Here is a 17,443-nt window from a genome sequence, read left to right as displayed (position 1 = left end):
AATTAACAAAGAGCTGGGAAATTATTCTTGTGTTGACCTTCGCTTCCTCCATCATAGTTGCTATTTATTTACACTTAGCAATCCCAAATCTTGTTAGATTTAAGCAGAAGAAGCCAGGAGTGTATAAAGTACTAAGAGAGAGAGAGAGGGAGAGAGGGAGGGAGGGAGGGAGGGAGGGAGGGAGGGAGAGAGAGAGAGAGAGAGCAGAGCTAATTAACCAACCACCCAACAAAAAGAGAAGCCAGAGATATATTCCGCAAACGAGGGGGGGGGTCCCCCACATTATTTCAAGGGTCTCGGTCTCTGGGAAAGGGAGAGGCACACATGGGGAGGCTTGGCGGTGCCCCCCTCCCGCCCCAGAATGACACAGGGGCTTGCCAGTGTTTATAGTCTAACAGCTCAGGATGTAATGAAATGGCACTGTGGAGGACTCTAACAGTCATCTCATTAGTCCGACGGTTGGAACAAGAGAGCCACATCCAACAGGAATCAGCTGCAAATGACTTTGCTTCTCATCTATTCTCATTTGCTATTAAAAATATCTTTCGGCAGCTTTTGCTACCGTTTCCCCCGCCACCTTAACCGGCTCTGTCCCCGAGTGCTCTGCAAAGTATGATGCATGCACCTATTTAAATTAACAAAGGAATGACTTATTTTAATCTCGCCGTGCTTTGCCTCTGTTGGCCGTTTGCGAGAGCCATCTATCATCACATACAACCTTCTAATGCTGCAGGCAAGAAACTCAGAGCGTGTAACATTTGGCGGGAGCCAAACAATTTCTCTCGCACACAACTGTGTCAAATGCATGTGAGGGGTTCATTAGGGAGGGTTGTGAGGGAAATGGCTTGGATGCGATGGGGAGAATGGGGAGGGGGGAGTTTAAAAAGGAGAGAGGAGAGGAGGAGGAGGCTCAAAGCTCCTCTGCCAACACACATGTGTGCATGTCATTCTCAATGGCGGCGGCAAGAAGCAACCACCGAGCTGCTGAAGTGATTAGTAAATATACATATAATTGCGACGGCCCAATTATCAGAAAAATGAGAGTGGTAATTACAAGATAGAAAATTAACTAGAACTCTTATTAAGGCTTTGTCTCCAATTCAAACAAACAGAAATTGCAGCAAAACACAATTAAATCAAAAGTAACTGAAGAGTACAAGGCGACAAGATTCGGAGCGTTGCCTTTGACACACATTTTGTGGGTTGCAAAGGCTGGGCAAACAGAGAAAAAGCTCAGAAAGACCTCGTCTTGACTGAAGGCCCTGCAAAGAAGCTGTGAGAGAGATTCACCCTCGGAGGCTGCTTGGTTTGGGGCTTCCATTATGTCAGGGATGGGGAACTGTGGCCCTTTTGTGAGTTGTGGACTTCAACTCCCAGAATTCCTCAGCCAGCTATGGTGGAAGGCAAACGCTCAGGAGCTATGCTGGCTGAGGAATTCTGGGAGCTGAAGTATGCAAGTCATAAACGGGTCATAGTTCCCCACCTCTGTATTACATGAAGGGAACTTTCAGGGCCGCTTGCGGATGTTTGTCATTTATCCAAGGTCTCCAACCTTGGCAACATCTGTGATGGGGAACTTGAAATCTTAAAGTTTCCAAAGTTGGAGACAGTTGCCTTCCACAATGTTCTTTACATCTAACAGGGAGGCCTGCTCATATGGCACATTTGAGGGGTTTTCAGATGTGAGCCCCCTGTGGAATTTGGATGAAGATCCGGGGGCAATCACTGGTCCCACATTTAGGAAACCTCTTTTCCCCCTGGGCCTTCCCCCGTCCCATGGAATCCTTGGTGCTGCTTCAATCGGTTGTTTCCCTGCAGACATTTTGTGACCCAACTAGATAAAGTCATCAGCACCTTCCTCCTCCGGTCACTAATGTTACAGGCAGACCTTGACTTATGACCATTCAGGCAGCAAATGTTCAAATTTACGATGGTGCCAAAAAAAGTGACTTGCGACAAGTCCTCATACTTATGACCATCATGATCAGCATCCCTGTGGTCATGTGATTTGGGGGCTTGGCTACCAGAATTGCAGCCTCTTGGGGGGGGGGGTTTCATGTGATCACCATTTGCAACCTTCCCAGTTGGCTTCTGACCAGCAAATGCGGGGAGTCACATTGCCGTAACACAGGGTTTCTCAACCTTGGCGACTTTAAGTCCTGTGGAATTCTGGGAGTTGAAGTCCACAGGACTTAAAGTCGCCAAGGTTGAGAAAACTGCCTTAAAAACTGTGATTAAAAGTGTGGCGAAATCAGTCCTGGGTCACATGACTCCTTTGGCCACATTGCTTAGTGATGGGATTCTGGTCCCAATTATGATTGTAAATTGAGGACTATTTGCACCTAGTCGGGTGATGAAACATCTGCAAGCAAACAACCAAGCTCAGAAAGCACCAAGGGCCCCCAAATTCAACTCTGAGTTCCAGAAATTTTCTTCTGTTAGGATCTCCTTCTCCATAGGAAGCCTGCAGACTCGTTTTTCCAACGGGGCCTCTGAACTGAACAGGTGCATCGCCTGAGCTACGCAGAAGATTGAGGCACTTTGAGAAGTCCATTTTCCATATATACATATGGGCCTTGTTTTCGTGGAGAGGTGCTACCAACAGCAGCCACTTTGCAAATGGCCACATCTCTCCCCCCATGGTAGCCATTTTGTGAGAGACTCCTCACGAGCTCTCAAGAATCCTGACTGCTCTCGTTGAAGAATCCCGGGCAGGCCTGGTCTTCCTGTCTCCCCCCTTCTTCATCTCCTCAGAAACCCTCCTGAGGGGAGACAAGAGGCCTGGCTGAAGGCCAAGCAGGAGCTTTGGGCTCCAGCAAGGTCTGAACCAGGAATTTCCAACACCTTTTGGTAGACGTACAAGTTAGGAGTGAGGGATTGAAATCAGCCCCATGGCAGGTTCTCCTAACACAATTCTCCATTCAAGGTCCACCCAAGCATCCCGAGAAGCCGACGACGGAAGCAACCTTGGTTCTCACACAGCGCAACCCTCTGACTCTTCTGAACGCTGGCAGGACAAACGCAGAGATGCGCCATCCGGGGTGGCATTGATGGTGGTGGGAGTGTTTTGAGTGATTGCCTCTACCTTGTGAATAATGAAGAGTTCAGGGAGGTCAACCCATTACAACAGAAGCTGTTTAATTATTAATTATGCACAATCTGAGTTCAGAATGTTTAATATGTGGGAAACTCCAACCAGACCCCGGTGTGGCATTTGGCTATTAGACCTCGTCAGCAAGGCGCTCAAGCAGAACAAGCAAGGCATGGAGCAGAAAATCTGAGGGAAGGGTGGGGGTGGAAGAGAGAAAGAGGAGGTTGAACTTTAAACTCTCTCCCTAATATTTAATTTGTGGATGTGACAGCCCTCGGCGATAGGTTGAGCCACGTGACCCAAGTGGACGGAAGTGGCTGGTTTTGGGCTCGCCGGGCTTCGACACACGCAGGAAGTTTGGCCAGTGCCATTCCTCAGGCACCTTTGATCCTTTTCCTTCATGCTTTTGATCACACAGACATGCAGCCGATTAAAACAAGGCTCCAGATTTTAATTATTTACTTGATTATGTATGATTTACTGGATCTATACATCCGTAGAATTATCGTGTTTGGTTCAGGCTCGAAATGAACATTCTAGGCAAGTTGCAATTTAAATCAACACAGCCCTGCACACACACACATACACACACACACTCACACGCTACGCACCCAACGATAAAACAAGTAAATTAAAACATGAATAATAAAATAATCAACTATTAAAAGCCTGAGAAAAGAGAGGTGTCTTTACTGAGCCTCTAAAGGAAGCGATAGGATGGTGATGCAGATTAACAGAGCGGGGGCCCTTCTGACTTGGGGACAAGAAAGAAGATGAGTCCCTGGGGGGTCGAAGGTTTCGTTTCAAATTCATACCCTCAACTCTCCATTTCAAAGAGGAGATATCTGTGTAAGCTCAGGAATACAAAGGTTCTTTTTTTAAAAAAAAAAAGTTTAAAAATAGCCAAATGTTCTCACATGTGCATGTGCATAGGTAATCCCTGACTTACAACAATTGAAGCCAGAATTTTCATTGTTCTGCAGGGCAGCGGTTAAATGAGCCACCACTTTTGTAACCCTTTTTGCCATGGTTGAATCACTACAGGTATTAAGCGAATCACATGGTCGTTATGTGAGCCCATCTTCCCCATGGACTCCGCTTGTCAGAAGCCAGCTGGGGAAGATTGCAAATAGCAATCATACAACCCTGGGATGCTGCAACCAGCATAAATACATGCTGCCCGTAATGCGCCTGAATTTTGATGATGGGCATGGGAATGCTGGGATGGTTGTAAGTGTGAGAAGTGGTCGTAACTTTGACCTGTCACCAAACAAATGATCGTAAGTCAGGGACTACCTTTATACCTGTACTAGAAAACTGCAACCATCCTGTCTTTGTGCTGATGAGTTCCCCCTCCCATAATCAGGGGAAGAGAGGGCAAGGAGGACCAGGTGGGCGGAAGCTGCTGTGAGCTGCACTTTCTAAGGGCTCTTCAGCATCCCCAAGAGGGCAGGTTGCCCAGAAGTGATTGGATTCACTGCTTCAAAGCTGCCCATTGTCCTCCTCTGTCTGAAGGACACCCGTGAGCTGGCCCAGGTTCAGATTTTCAAAGGTGGCAGGCAGCCGGCAGCCTTTATGGGGGTATTCCCAGTGATCAAAAGAGCTGTTGCCTAGGTTCCTTTGATCCCTTCCCTTATACCTTTGATCAGCAAGTTCTCCCTTATTTCCCCAGTCTAACCTGCTCCAGAAGAGGCAGGGTTAAAAACATGCTAGGAATTTATATTCTGTATAACCTATTCAATATGTTTCACACACGTTTTCCTTCCTGCATGGTTTTTATTTCTAGAGTATACTGAGAAACAAGATGTTAATTAAACACTCCCCATAAACAACCTGGAAGATTCAGGACCAACCCATCATCTTAACAGATCTACCCCAGAATAAGAAGGGGAGTTGGAAAGGGATAGATAGTAGCACTGAGGAGCCCCAACCCACCCACATTCCTCAATGTTAAAATAATTGTTAAAAAAAAGACCTTCAAATTCTATTTCCAGAGAGGAGGAGCCAATTTCGCGATGAGACGACATGCAATCTCAATGCTCTGAGATCACCATTGATACTTTTGCTACTGGGTGGTCCAATCAGACCTAAACCGTCCCGCAGAGACGATGAACAGGAAGAATACATCTTGCTGATCTCAGGGACATCCCAAAGTCCCTGATTGATCCAAGAGAAGTTCTTCAAGCTGGCAACAAAAAATCCAGCCATTAGGCTGATGAAGTCGGGGCGGCTCCAAAATGGAAGGATACGGAAAGAGAAAGTGTTTCCAGCTGGTGAGGAATTTCTACCGTTTTAAAAAGAGACTGCCTACAAAAAACTTAAAATTAATTTAAATTGGAGAACAGAAGAAATAAGCAGCGGAATTAAGTTTGGAATGGTTTTGGACAGTGGGTTATCTCACTCCTCCCAACGGCCGGTAAGATCCCACAGGGTGGGCCTCCTCCAGATGCTGTCAGCCAGACAATGTCGGCTGGCGGCTCCCCGGAGGAGGACCTTCTCTGTGGCTGCCCCGACCCTTTGGAACGAACTGCCCCCAGAAATCCAGACCTCGCCCACTCTCATGGCCTTCAGAAAAGCTGTCAAGACTTGACTATTCTGGCAGGCCTGGCGCTGTTGACCTCACTGTTGAGGTCCAGCCCTGACTGAAATGAATGTATTGGTGTTGTTTTTTAACTTGTCTATTTTATTTTTTATTTTCTTTCTTTCCCTTACTGTAAGTCGCCCGGAGTCCTCCGGAATTGGGTGGCCTATAAATAAAATTAAACTTCAAACTTCAAACTACTTTTTAAATGCTATCTTCATGGATGGAATTTATGCAAGCCTTTTAAAACGAATGGATTAAGTTTTCTTCTTCTTTTTTATTATTCTTTGTAACCTATGGACTAAAATTCTCCTCTTTCATTACTGTGGGTGTTCTCTTAACTCATTTAAGAATCAGACCTTTTTTAAAACTTGAAATACAAAAAAGATACAAAAAAACCCAAAGAAAATTGCAACAATAACACTGCTACTCGGAGGCTGGAAGGTTTGTGTATTGGAAACAAAACACTCTTACTTTTCTCACTGATTATCCTGGCTTGGCACTTCAAGGTCTCACTGCTTGTTTATAGAGAGTGATAAGAAGAAAAGCATACAGATGTCCCTTTGAAGTATATCTTTAACCAGAGAAAAGTGAAAATAAAACATTATTGTGAATCTATGCTTAATCTTATTAACCTTCCAAGCTAGAGCAGCAGTGTTTGTTAGCTGGAGATAATGGCACAATTTTAACAGCAGAAAGAAACTTTAAGTCTGCAAAAGATATTCTCAGAAATACAGAAATTATCAAATACATATGAGAGGATAGAGAAGAAGTTGGAAGACTTAGAGCATCTAACAGCAAAATATGATGAAGAAGTTGGGGATGTTTATCAAGTGGAAAAAGTGGTGGTTAAAATCCTAAAAATCGAAGAGGAAAATGAATATAAAGAAATTAAATTTGCTGATATTTATGGTGATTGGTTTGTCTCTGAAAATGGAAACAGTGGAATACTGAAAGAGGAACTAAGGTGCCGGAATCAGAAGAAGAAAAAACAAAAGAATTTATGGATTTAAAGAGATAAACTTTATTAGCAATGTCATTGATAACACTACCAACAATTAAAGATAAGCTGATTAAGGAAACAGAAGAAGGGCATCAAAATCACATGAGAGATTTTATAATCAAGGAGTTGCTAAGAGGAGTCCATACAAAGTTGATTAAGGAGATGATTTGAGTACTGTCACCACAAATGGCAGAAGATATGAGACTGTTTTGCTACTGGAAAGATACAGGTTGATAGATGGAAGAGTATAATTTAAAACTAGTTAAACTTAGTGAAATTAGGACAATAGATATAGTTAAATAAATAATTGATAATGATAAATAGTGTATACAATGTGTAGTGTTATGATAAGTAATAATTGGATATGAATATCGAATGGTACCCATGAAAGGAAGATTAGAAATCCTTTTGGATTATATATAAAGGTTAATAAAAAAGAACTAAGTTAGATACAGTTAAAGTCTTGATTATTAGGGGGAAAATGTTATGATACAGGATATAGTTAAATAAAGGAGGGATAATGATAATGTATGTATGTATGTATGTATGTATGTATGTATGTGTACAACATAAGGAAACTGGATGTAAATTGTAAACAGTGATTTGGAAAGGAGGATTAGAAAATTTTGTTATTAAATATTATGGATGTTTACCTAGAATAGGACATAAGGATTCAGTGTTAATGGAGGATTTTAGAAATAGTAAATGAAATGCCAGTATGTGGTTATGTATTAAATCTTGGTGTATTTTATGATGAAGGACGTTTAAACAATTATAGTCAAATGAAAATGGAGGTATGATGAGGGTAACATGTATAAATATCTGAGTTAAAATACTTGAGTTAATATGAAGTATGTTTGTTGATTGTGGAAGAGATGCATGAAAGTCTTTTTGTAACCAACTGATACACTTTCTACAGTATGTAAAGAAGGATGTGTTTGTTTTGAAAATTAAAAATAAATAAAAATTTATTTAAAAAAAATCTATTTCCAGTTTCTAACAGTACATAAATATTGAGGTTTGCAAGGGGTTAAGGCATCTACAGAAGACAAGCAAGTCAAGACACAAGAGTTTTCACACAATGCTGCTCAGAATCGTATATCTATTTAGCCCCAAGAAGGATCTCACTGAAGAGAAGGGAGGCTGCACTATCCCGCTTCAGAACCCAGATTGTTGGGGACAATATGCTGACTGTCAGACGAGAGCCGTGGTGGTGCGGTAGTTAAAATGCAGTACTGCAGGCTACTTCTGCTGACTGTCGGATGTTAGCAGTTCGATTCTGACCGGCTCAAGGTTGACTCAGAGCTTCCATCCTCCAAAGACTGGGGAAATGAAGAGCCAGACTGTTGGGGGCAAGAGATTGACCCTGTAAACCACTTAAGAGAGGGCTGTAAAAACCCCGTGAAGCGGCGAATAAATGCTATTGTGAGGGATGAGATTATGAGCTCCTTAGAACACACTCCATACTTCCTTGGCCACTGCTCTTATTGCAATATGAGCAGCGATGTCTCCTTCAGAAGCTTTGTTCACCATTCCTGGATTTCTTATTTAAAAACTTTTAAGAAATGCATCCCGGCACTGATGGCTGCCAACTGCTTTCGACTAAACCAAGGAGATGTCATTGCATCACCTTTGCTACAGAAAGCTTGGCCACCTGGAGCCTTTCCTTCATTCATCTGTTTAAACAAGGAAGGCTGGACCTAGAAGCCCCTCCCAGAAGCTGGCTCTACCACAAGAGCCAGGTTAAAATGCTCTGTTAAAATGCTCAGCCTGTTTATTGCTCTCCTTCACCCCATCAACGTCTTCCTTGCGCTTTCATAAAGCTCTGCTGCATATAATCAGGTATGTCCATTGACACTTGGAAGATTGAGTTTTTAGGAACCTTTAAATGAGTTTGGCCTCTTGGGAAGGTTTGCTTCTCAGGCTGGCCTAAAGGTAATTATTCAGCTATTCCTACCCGTGGTTTCACCTACTTTCCATCTAGCCTTTGAATCTTGCACCTAAGTAAGGTCACAGTTTCAGGGTCCATGAAAGAGAACAGCAGAAAACATTTGGAAGAAGGTACAAGTAAAGACAGACAGATTCATTCTGACACTAGACTCTCTTCAGTATAAATGTATTTAATATCAGAGAAAAGAAAATGTTTGGTGGGGGACACATTCCACATTCTTCTCTATTTCTGGAAGTTTTTGAAAGCATTTCTGCCAAACAGCTGAATACCTTAGAAACAAGGCAGGGCTGAGAGCTGCTCCAGTCTACCAGACTTGAAGCAGTGGACAATGTCTCAAAGAGCGACCCACTTCTGGTGTTGGTAGTTAAGGGGCGACATTTCAGATCTGTTTATACTGAATTTCATGGCAATATAAACCCACCAGGGAGCGTATTTGTTCCCAGGAGGAATTTGACCCTGAAACAGCAGAGAACAGATAACAGATAATATCTAAAAAACTATTATTATCTAAAAATAGATAATAATAAAAAACTGATAAGATGACCGGTGTGGTTCTTCGTCCCACCCAATCCAGGTGGAGTCCAGCAGTTTAAGTGGGTCACCTAAGAGCTGCTCTCTCTTCAACAGGAGAGAAGCAGAGGTAGATGGGCCTAGGACAGATGAGCAAAACAGAGAGAGGACCAAGAGGAATAGCCTTAGATTTAGATTTTAGATTTTATTGTCATTTATAGGCCACCCTTTTCCCTGAGGGGACTCAGGGCGGCTTACAATTCGTGGGGAAGGAGTGCAAGACAAAACATGAAATAATATGTGAATAAAATAAAACAATAAAACACAACATTCATTCAGCATTCGGGTGGGGCGGATGAAAATCTTATCCCCAGGCCTGACGGGATAGCCAGATCTTAAGGGCTGCACGGAAGGTCTGGACGGTGGTGAGGGTACGAATCTCTACGGGGAGATCGTTCCAAAGGGTCGGAGCTGCTACTGAGAAGGCTCTCCTCCGCGTAGTCACCAGTCGGCACTGACTGGCGGATGGAACTCGGAGGAGGCCCAATCTGTGCGATCTGATGGGTCGAAGGGAGGTAATCGGCAGAAGGCGGTCTCTCAAGTAATCAGACCCACTACCATGGAGGGCTTTATGGATGGTGAGTAGCACCTTGAAGCGCACCCGGAGATCAACAGGTAGCCAGTGCAGCTCGCGGAGGATAGGTGTTATGTGGGCGAACCGAGGTGCGGCCACTATCACTCGCGCGGCCGCATTCTGGACTAGCTGAAGTTGCCGGATGCTCTTCAAGGGCAGCCCCATGTAGAGCACATTGCAGTATTCCAGCCTAGAGATCACAAGAAGAGGAAAAGTCACCCCGAGAGATCAATAGTGTGAGTGAATGAATGAATGAGTTGGAAGGGACCTTGAAAGGTCTTCTAGTCCAGCCCCATGCTTAAGCAGGAGAACCTACACTATTTCAGATAAGTGACTGTCTAGATTCTTCTTAAAAACCTCCATGGATGGAGCGCCCACGATTTCTGGAGGTAAGCTGTTCCACTGGTTAATTATCCTCACTTTAGGAAGCTTCTCCTTAGTTCCAGGTTGATTCTCTCTTTGATTAGTTTCCAGCCATTGTTTCTTGTCCTGTCCTCCGGTGCTTTAGATAATAATTTGACTCCCTCTTCTTTGTGGCAGCCCCTCAGGTATCATAATCCTAAATGCTTGGAGGTGCAAAAAAATTACAGGTAGACTTTATTTAGAGTCTGCCTCCTACAAGTGTCCATTTGCAGTTGTGAGTGACAGTTGTCTATAGAGATCCTCAATCACCCAGGTCATGGTTATCCCACAGGTGCTTTTACACCTGCTTTTACAAAAGGTAGCTGGACTTTCTTGGGTTTTTTTCTTGAAAACATTTTGCTTCTCCTCCAAGAAGCTTCTTCAGTTCACGAACAAGCTTCTTGATTGACAAGTGAAATTTTCAAAGGAAAAAAGCCAAGGAAGCCTAGTTGCCTTTTGTAAAAGGACCTTTGGACCAGTCCCTCAATTTATGACCTTCACAGGTCTGTAAAGCAAAGGAAAGCTGAAGTCAGATCATAAGCATAGTCACCATTTTGCTTAATGACCACTTCACTTAGTGACAGATTTGTAGTCCCCATTGTGGTTGCTGAACCAGGACTGCTGGTACTATTTTTGCTGTGTTCTTGTCTACAGTTGGCTTCCTTGTCAAACAAGAACTTTCATCCCTCTGAGAGGAGCCGTAGCCTTTTGCGAAGCATTCAGTTCTAATTCCAGTTACTTTAGCAATTTGTTGAGAGTTTCTTCCAAATGCTAATGCCAGCCACAACTCCTACCACACTGGTAATTTAGAGGCCTGCAGATAACAATGATTGTTCAAAATTAACAGCGCTAGATAGACCAGACTTCCAGGAATCCACCCAATTCCTTTCTTAAAGCCATCCAAATTATCGGTAGTCAATATCTCTCGTGGTGATGAATCTGCAGGTTAATCATGCTGCGTGAAGAGCCGTTTCCTTTCAGCTGGTCTGTATCGCCTAGATCGTGCAAAAACCTCCCGGTTGGGGAGACATAGGAAACGGAATTTTAGCTTGCAAGGTTCTCTTTAAATTAGATATTCTGGTTTGCAGAGAACAGCACAGATATGCTTGGAAGAAAATACAATTCTGAAAGAATGCAATCCAGGTGGGAGACATTATTTTGCTACATGACACGTGAATGGATGGATGGATGGAAGACAACAGAAGGGAGGAAAAAGTTATCGAACCAACCTGAGACCCAAGAATAAATGATAATGGGGCGATCGGGTGATTATCTCTTAGAGAAATATGTGTTAAATGTGTGATTTAAGCATAAGTCAATTCATATACCCTCTTGGCAAAGGAAAATATCGGAAATCCAAATGTATAGTATGCACAATTTAGCTGTTTATGGTGAAAGACTGAGAGTATTAGTGAAAGATGTAAGGATAATTAGAGTTCTGAATGGGATACAAACTACTCTTAGTGCCAAGAATGGATCTTGGGGGGAAAGGAAAGAAATGAAAGAAATAAGAAGGGAAGTCGAACGACTGCAGGAAGGGAGAAGTATGAATGTGATATGAAACATATTCAAACAAGAAAGACTAGATGAATCTCTCAACTGAACAAATGGAAAATGATGCAGGCATGAGGATTACAAGTAGTCCTCGACTTTACGACCACAATTGAGCCCAAAAATTGTTATTAAGTGAGACATTTGTTAAATTACTTTTGCTCCATTTTACCACCTTTCTTCCCATAGTTGCTAAATGAATCACTGCAGTTGTTAAATTAGTAACAAGATTGTTAAGTCAAGCTGGCTTCTGCAATGATTTTGCTTGTCGCAAAAGGTGATCACATGACCCTGGGACCGTCATTAATACGACTCAGTTGCCAATTATCTGAATTTTGATCACGTGACGAGGGGAATGCTGCAATGGTTGTATGTGTGAAAAATGATCATGTCACTTTTTTCCAGGGCGGTTGCAAGTTCGAATGGTCACTAAATGAACAGTTGTAAGTCAAGGACTGCCTGTACAAAGTAAAGTGTAAACTGTATGGATTTACACTAGCAGCAACTATGAAAAAGAATGTTTGGGGGAAATGAAAGAAGCCATAAGACAGTCCCATCAGGTAGACCAGACTATACAATACAACAGCAGAGTTGGAAGGGACCTTGGAGGTCTTCTAGTCCAACCCTCTGCCTAGGCAGGAAACTCTATACCGTTTCAGACAAATGGCTATCCAACATCTTCTTAAAGGCTTCCAGTGTTGGCGCATTCATAACTTCTGGACTAAGAAGACTAAGCAACAGACATCATGCAGATCTAAAACTACCTTTGTTAGAATAGCTATAGTTGTAGAATCTGGCAAGTTTGCATGTGTTATTTTTCTTCCCTCTTTTAACTTCCCGAGATAGGTTGGGGGCAGGTGGGAATGCCTATCTGAAGCATTTTCACTACCATATTTTTTGGACTATAAGAGGCACCGGAGTATAAGACACACTGTGATTTTGAAGAAATAATTTTTTAAAAAAAATGTTTTTGCACTCTGCAGGCTTCTCTAACCCTCTGCACCCTTTTTTTGCAATAAAAAGGGGAGGGGCATGCAGAACTTTGGGAGGCTTGTAGAGTGCTCCTGGGGGCTGCCCCACCCAAACCGAGCAAAAAACGATCTGTTTTTTGCTTGATTTTGCCCTCCCCAGCCCCCAGGAGCAGTTTGCAAGCCTCCCAACCCCTCTGCACGTCCATTTTTGCGAAGGGGATGGGGTTTCGGGGGGCCAAAAATGCTGTATTCAGTGTATAAGATGCAGCCAGATTTTCACCCTCTTTTTTTCGGGGAAAAGGGGGTGTCTTATACTCCAAAAATATGGTAATTACTTTCTTGGTCCAAGTTTTCCTTATCTGGGTGTTTCTCAACCTTGGGCCCTTGAAGATAGGTGGACTTCAACTGAAGTCCATCCATCTTTAAGAGGCCAAGTTTGAGAAACAGTTTTCTCTGATTGTTGCCTTGCCAGTAGGCCTCCTACTTAGGGACACATATTGGGCCATATGAGGAGGAGAAAAAGGTCCTCCCATCCTACACAAATCTACATGCAGGCAGTCCTTGACCTATAACAGTTTGTTTAGTGACCATTTGAAGTTAAAAATATTGGAAAAAGTGACTTATGACCATTTCCCACACTTACGACCACTGCAGCATCTCCATGGTCACCTGATCAAAATTCAGATGCCTAGAAACTGGTTCATAAGGTCATCTTTTGTGAGTTTCAGTCAAGCAAACCAATGGGGAAGCCAGATTCCCTTCACAGCTGTTACCAACATAACAACTGCAGTGATTCACTTAACAACGGTGGCAAGAAAGGCAGTAAAATGGGACAAAATTCACTTAGCATCGGCCTTGCTTATTAGGAACAGAAATGTTGGGCTCCAAGAAACAGGAAGGGAACTGGGGAAAAGAGATAGGAGGTGGAATGGATAGTTCTGGAATTAGAGCGTGGGGAAGGGTAGAGTTGGGAGGAAAAGTTAGATTGCATAGTCAAATAGAGGGAATAAAAGGGACAAATATGGGAGGAAAACCAAAAAGAAAATAAGATTAAAGGTTCGGATGTGGGTAAGAGATGAAGAAGAAGAGAAAATAGAGTAAATTAATATTTTAATGAATATATTTCAATAATGTGTATTAATATCAGAACTATACAGATTGGATTATTATTTTAGCAATGCGATAGATATCAGGATAATATTGTACTATAAAGGATATGAAGAATGGGAAAAATAGATTTTGAATGATTGTGCTACTAAATATGTATAAAAATATGAATAACAGTGGAAGGTCAGATCTTAACAAGGGGCGATTAGGGAAATATATATAAATATATATTAATCTAAACATGTGTATTAATAGTAGAATTATATGAGTTGAAGAACTGAAAATAATATGAATAGAAAAACCCTAAATGTATAAATGATCGTGATTGATACTAAAACTGTATAAGGAGATATTGAAAAATGGAAGAATGAAGGATGGAACTTTGATTTAACTAAGGAAATATGAACAACAAAATAGGTGGAAAACATGTCTTTGAATATTATAGCGACATGAAAGGGGAAAAAAGTTAAAATAGGGATAGAAAATAGTAGGGGGAAATAATTATTATATATTAATATGTGAAGATATACAAAAGGACGGAAAGATGGTTCAGAAAGGAAGGGTGATAATAAAAAACATGTATAAATAATATGAAACAATGGAAATGTAATATTTAGTACTAATAAGACTATGTTTATGTGTACTGAAATATATGTTACCCAGTTACCACACCATTCACGCGGTGATATGTATAACGAATATAAGTTTTTGGATTTGATTGAAAAAAAAGAAATGCTGGGCTCCATCGTAGTCGTATGTTGAGGGCCACCTGCGTTTTCATCCTCCCCCACCTTTTCGGTGACCTTTTTTCCTGCACCAAAGATATTCTAGGCCCGTGATGGCTAACCTTTTCTGGACCGAGTGCCCAAAGTGGGCACACCTGAACCCCCAAAATGCAATGCATGTATGGCCCTCTGCATGCACCACCCTCCTGCGTATGCACGGCAGAGACCCAAAGACCAGCTGGCTGGTGGGAGGCGCGGGCGCATGTGTGGCAGAATTCAGCTGGGGTGATGGCTTGTGTGCCCACAGAGAGGGCGCTGCATGCCACCTCTGGCACACGGTTCTAGGCTCTTCTCGTGAGGCGTCTGAGGCAGCTGCTCCTGCCATCTTTGCCACGTCTTTCTCCAGCTCTATTGTACCCTTTCCCAAACATCCTGACCAGAATGGCAATTCCCAAAAGCCAAGTTCTCACTGCAAAGCATTTGGGCTTCCTTTCTTTTGGAGGCCTCCCCACTGGGATCTCAGACATCGGAGAAGTCTCCGAACATGCACAATGAACTTCCACAGAGAAAGACTGAGTCCTAGACCACAGCCTGGACTCACAGGTGTGAGTGGGGGACCCTCTGTCAGACAAGGGCAGCTGCGGGTGGGTAGCAACGTGGCTCCCCCTTTGCCCTTTGAGTTTCCGGATCTTTCCAGTCCTCATTTGCTCTTACAAAGTTGGTGCACAAGGGAGCATTTGGCCCAAGATCATCAGTCTTAGAACACTAAACACTTTTAATAGCTAAGACTTGCGTTATCATGAATGTGCCGAAAACAACAGCAGCTGCAACATATCGGAAAGCAAACAGACTTTTTCTCATGAGGTCCTTATTTAGAAAGAGACACAGACATGAGCCCATTAAGTGGGGACAATTATTCTCCCCCAACAGGGCTGCATCTTAAAAAGAGCTGAGGGAGGAAAGCAGGAAGAGAATGAGGCAGGCATTGAGGGAAGCAAAATCTGTAGGGCACCCACCGGGGCCTGAGGAGAAATGGAATTCATCGCCTGCTGAAGGCAGGGAGCCCAGAAGCCAGCGGGGCTTTCATTGCCCCATTCCGCAGTGCGTGGCACTCGGAAGCAGGTGGTGCTCCTTGGAGCTCCTCGCTCTCGAGCGGCTCACGCGCCCAAGAAGAGGAGCTCATAGTCCTCATGACTGGAGGCAGGGAGCTTTGAGGGTGAGCGGGGCATCTGTTAGGGAAAAAACACTGGAGGCTGGAAGAGCAAATGGAACAGAAGAGCGGACACGAGAAGTCTCTGGACTTGTTTACTTGGGCAGATTTTGGAAAATAACCGCTTTGGGGTTGGGAGGTTTTAGATGGGGCTAAGCGTGGGGCTTGTGCAGGAGGCTAAGCATAAAGCTTTCTTTGCGATTATCTTTGCAATCACACCCATGCGACGTGGTCTCAGTTCTATCTTTCACACAAGCACACACGAATGCACATACACCAGAGGTGAGTTGCTAAGTTTTTTTACTGCCGATTCGAGTGCGCTCCTGCGCATGCATAGAAGCGTCTGGGCAGGTGGGCGGACTCAGAGGTGGGTTGCTGCCAACGTTACTGCTGGTTCACAATGTGTGCGTGGGCACAGTTCAATGTAAATGCGTAGTCGCTAAAATCCAAAATGGCGGCGCCCAAGCGGCAGCGAGGGAACCGGTTCGGGGGGGGGGGGGTGTTGGCAGGCCTGTGTTGCTGCTGGTTCTGCAACCCAGGCCTGAATTCCACTACCAGTTCAGCCGAACCGGCAGCCACCCACCACTGACACACTCCAGCTTGATGTCTACAGCATCAACTTGGGGCACATTCTTCATTCCAGGCTTACAACCACCACAGAGGGCCCTGATATCTGATCTTGGGATGCTGAGCTTGGAAAGGGCAGCTGCCCATTCAGAAGCCAACAAGTGTTGAAGAGCAATTTGCACTTATAAAGATGCTGACTCTATTTTGAAGGCTGAAGTTGTCCTGTCAGAAAAGAGTATTTGTTCTGTCTAGGGAGATTCTCACTCATTGAAATCCCAGTGGTCCCAAAGGTGCTTTTTTCAAAAGGCCACTGGACTTTGTTTTGTCTTGAAGACCTATCTGAACTGAAGAAGCTTCTTGGATGAGAAGGGAAACGTCTTCAAGGAAAATCAAAGTCCAGGGGACTTTTGAAAAAGCACCTTTGGGACAGTATTTGCTCTTCTTGGTTGCATTTGAAAAATATATCCTCTGCCAAAAGTCTGTATAGATTCTCTACAGACTTTTAGCTGCGCAATTTGGGATGAAGACCCTTTGAATGGTGTGGGAGGAGGAATGGATTTCCAGAGGGGAAAAAAATTGCAGACTAGAAGAACCAGGAGCACAACTCAGGTGACCCCGAGGACACAGATAAACCGCCACGTGGCCTCAACGACTCTCTAAAAGGATGCAAATGACCAAGTTGTCTGCAAGGAATGTAAATCCTTCCATTCTCTGCTATCCTGTCAGAGCTGAAGAAGCTTCTTGGATGAGAAGTGAAATAGCTTCAAAGTCCAGTTGTCTCCACACTTTCTCCACCGTTCTGCTCTCTGTCCCAGTCGGGACTCTGTTATATTACCTGGGCCTATTTCATGGAGGCCCTGTTACCAGGACAAACTCTGGTTTAACAGAAAAGTTCTGGAATTCAAGGGCAATGGCTAACCACAGGTAGGCCCTCTACTCTTTATTCTCTTACATGGCGTCTCTTCTGGATAGAGCACTGGGTTTTAGCAGCTTTGGGAGGCTCTTTGGTTTGAGCCACTGTTGTAAAGCAAATCAGCAGCAAACCACCTTTTTTAATTTATTGAAATATGTATAACCTCCCTTTCAACTGAAAATGAGATTTTTTGCAGGTAAACAAAAAGCAAAATCCTATGGTTAATA

At 43.5% G+C, this 17,443-nt stretch overlaps 1 protein-coding gene across 6 annotated transcripts in view; it reads right to left on the bottom strand.

Annotated features, from left to right (window-relative positions):
• MAP2K5 (mitogen-activated protein kinase kinase 5) overlaps positions 1–17,443 on the bottom strand; it is a 177,315-nt gene that overhangs the window by 32,849 nt on the left and 127,023 nt on the right. The window lies entirely within an intron of this gene.

Source organism: Thamnophis elegans, chromosome 16 (genome assembly GCF_009769535.1).
Source record: "Thamnophis elegans isolate rThaEle1 chromosome 16, rThaEle1.pri, whole genome shotgun sequence".
Lineage (NCBI taxonomy): Eukaryota > Metazoa > Chordata > Lepidosauria > Squamata > Colubridae > Thamnophis > Thamnophis elegans.
The sequence above is the reverse complement of the archived record's forward strand: the minus strand, read 5'-3'. Positions and strand labels throughout refer to the sequence as shown.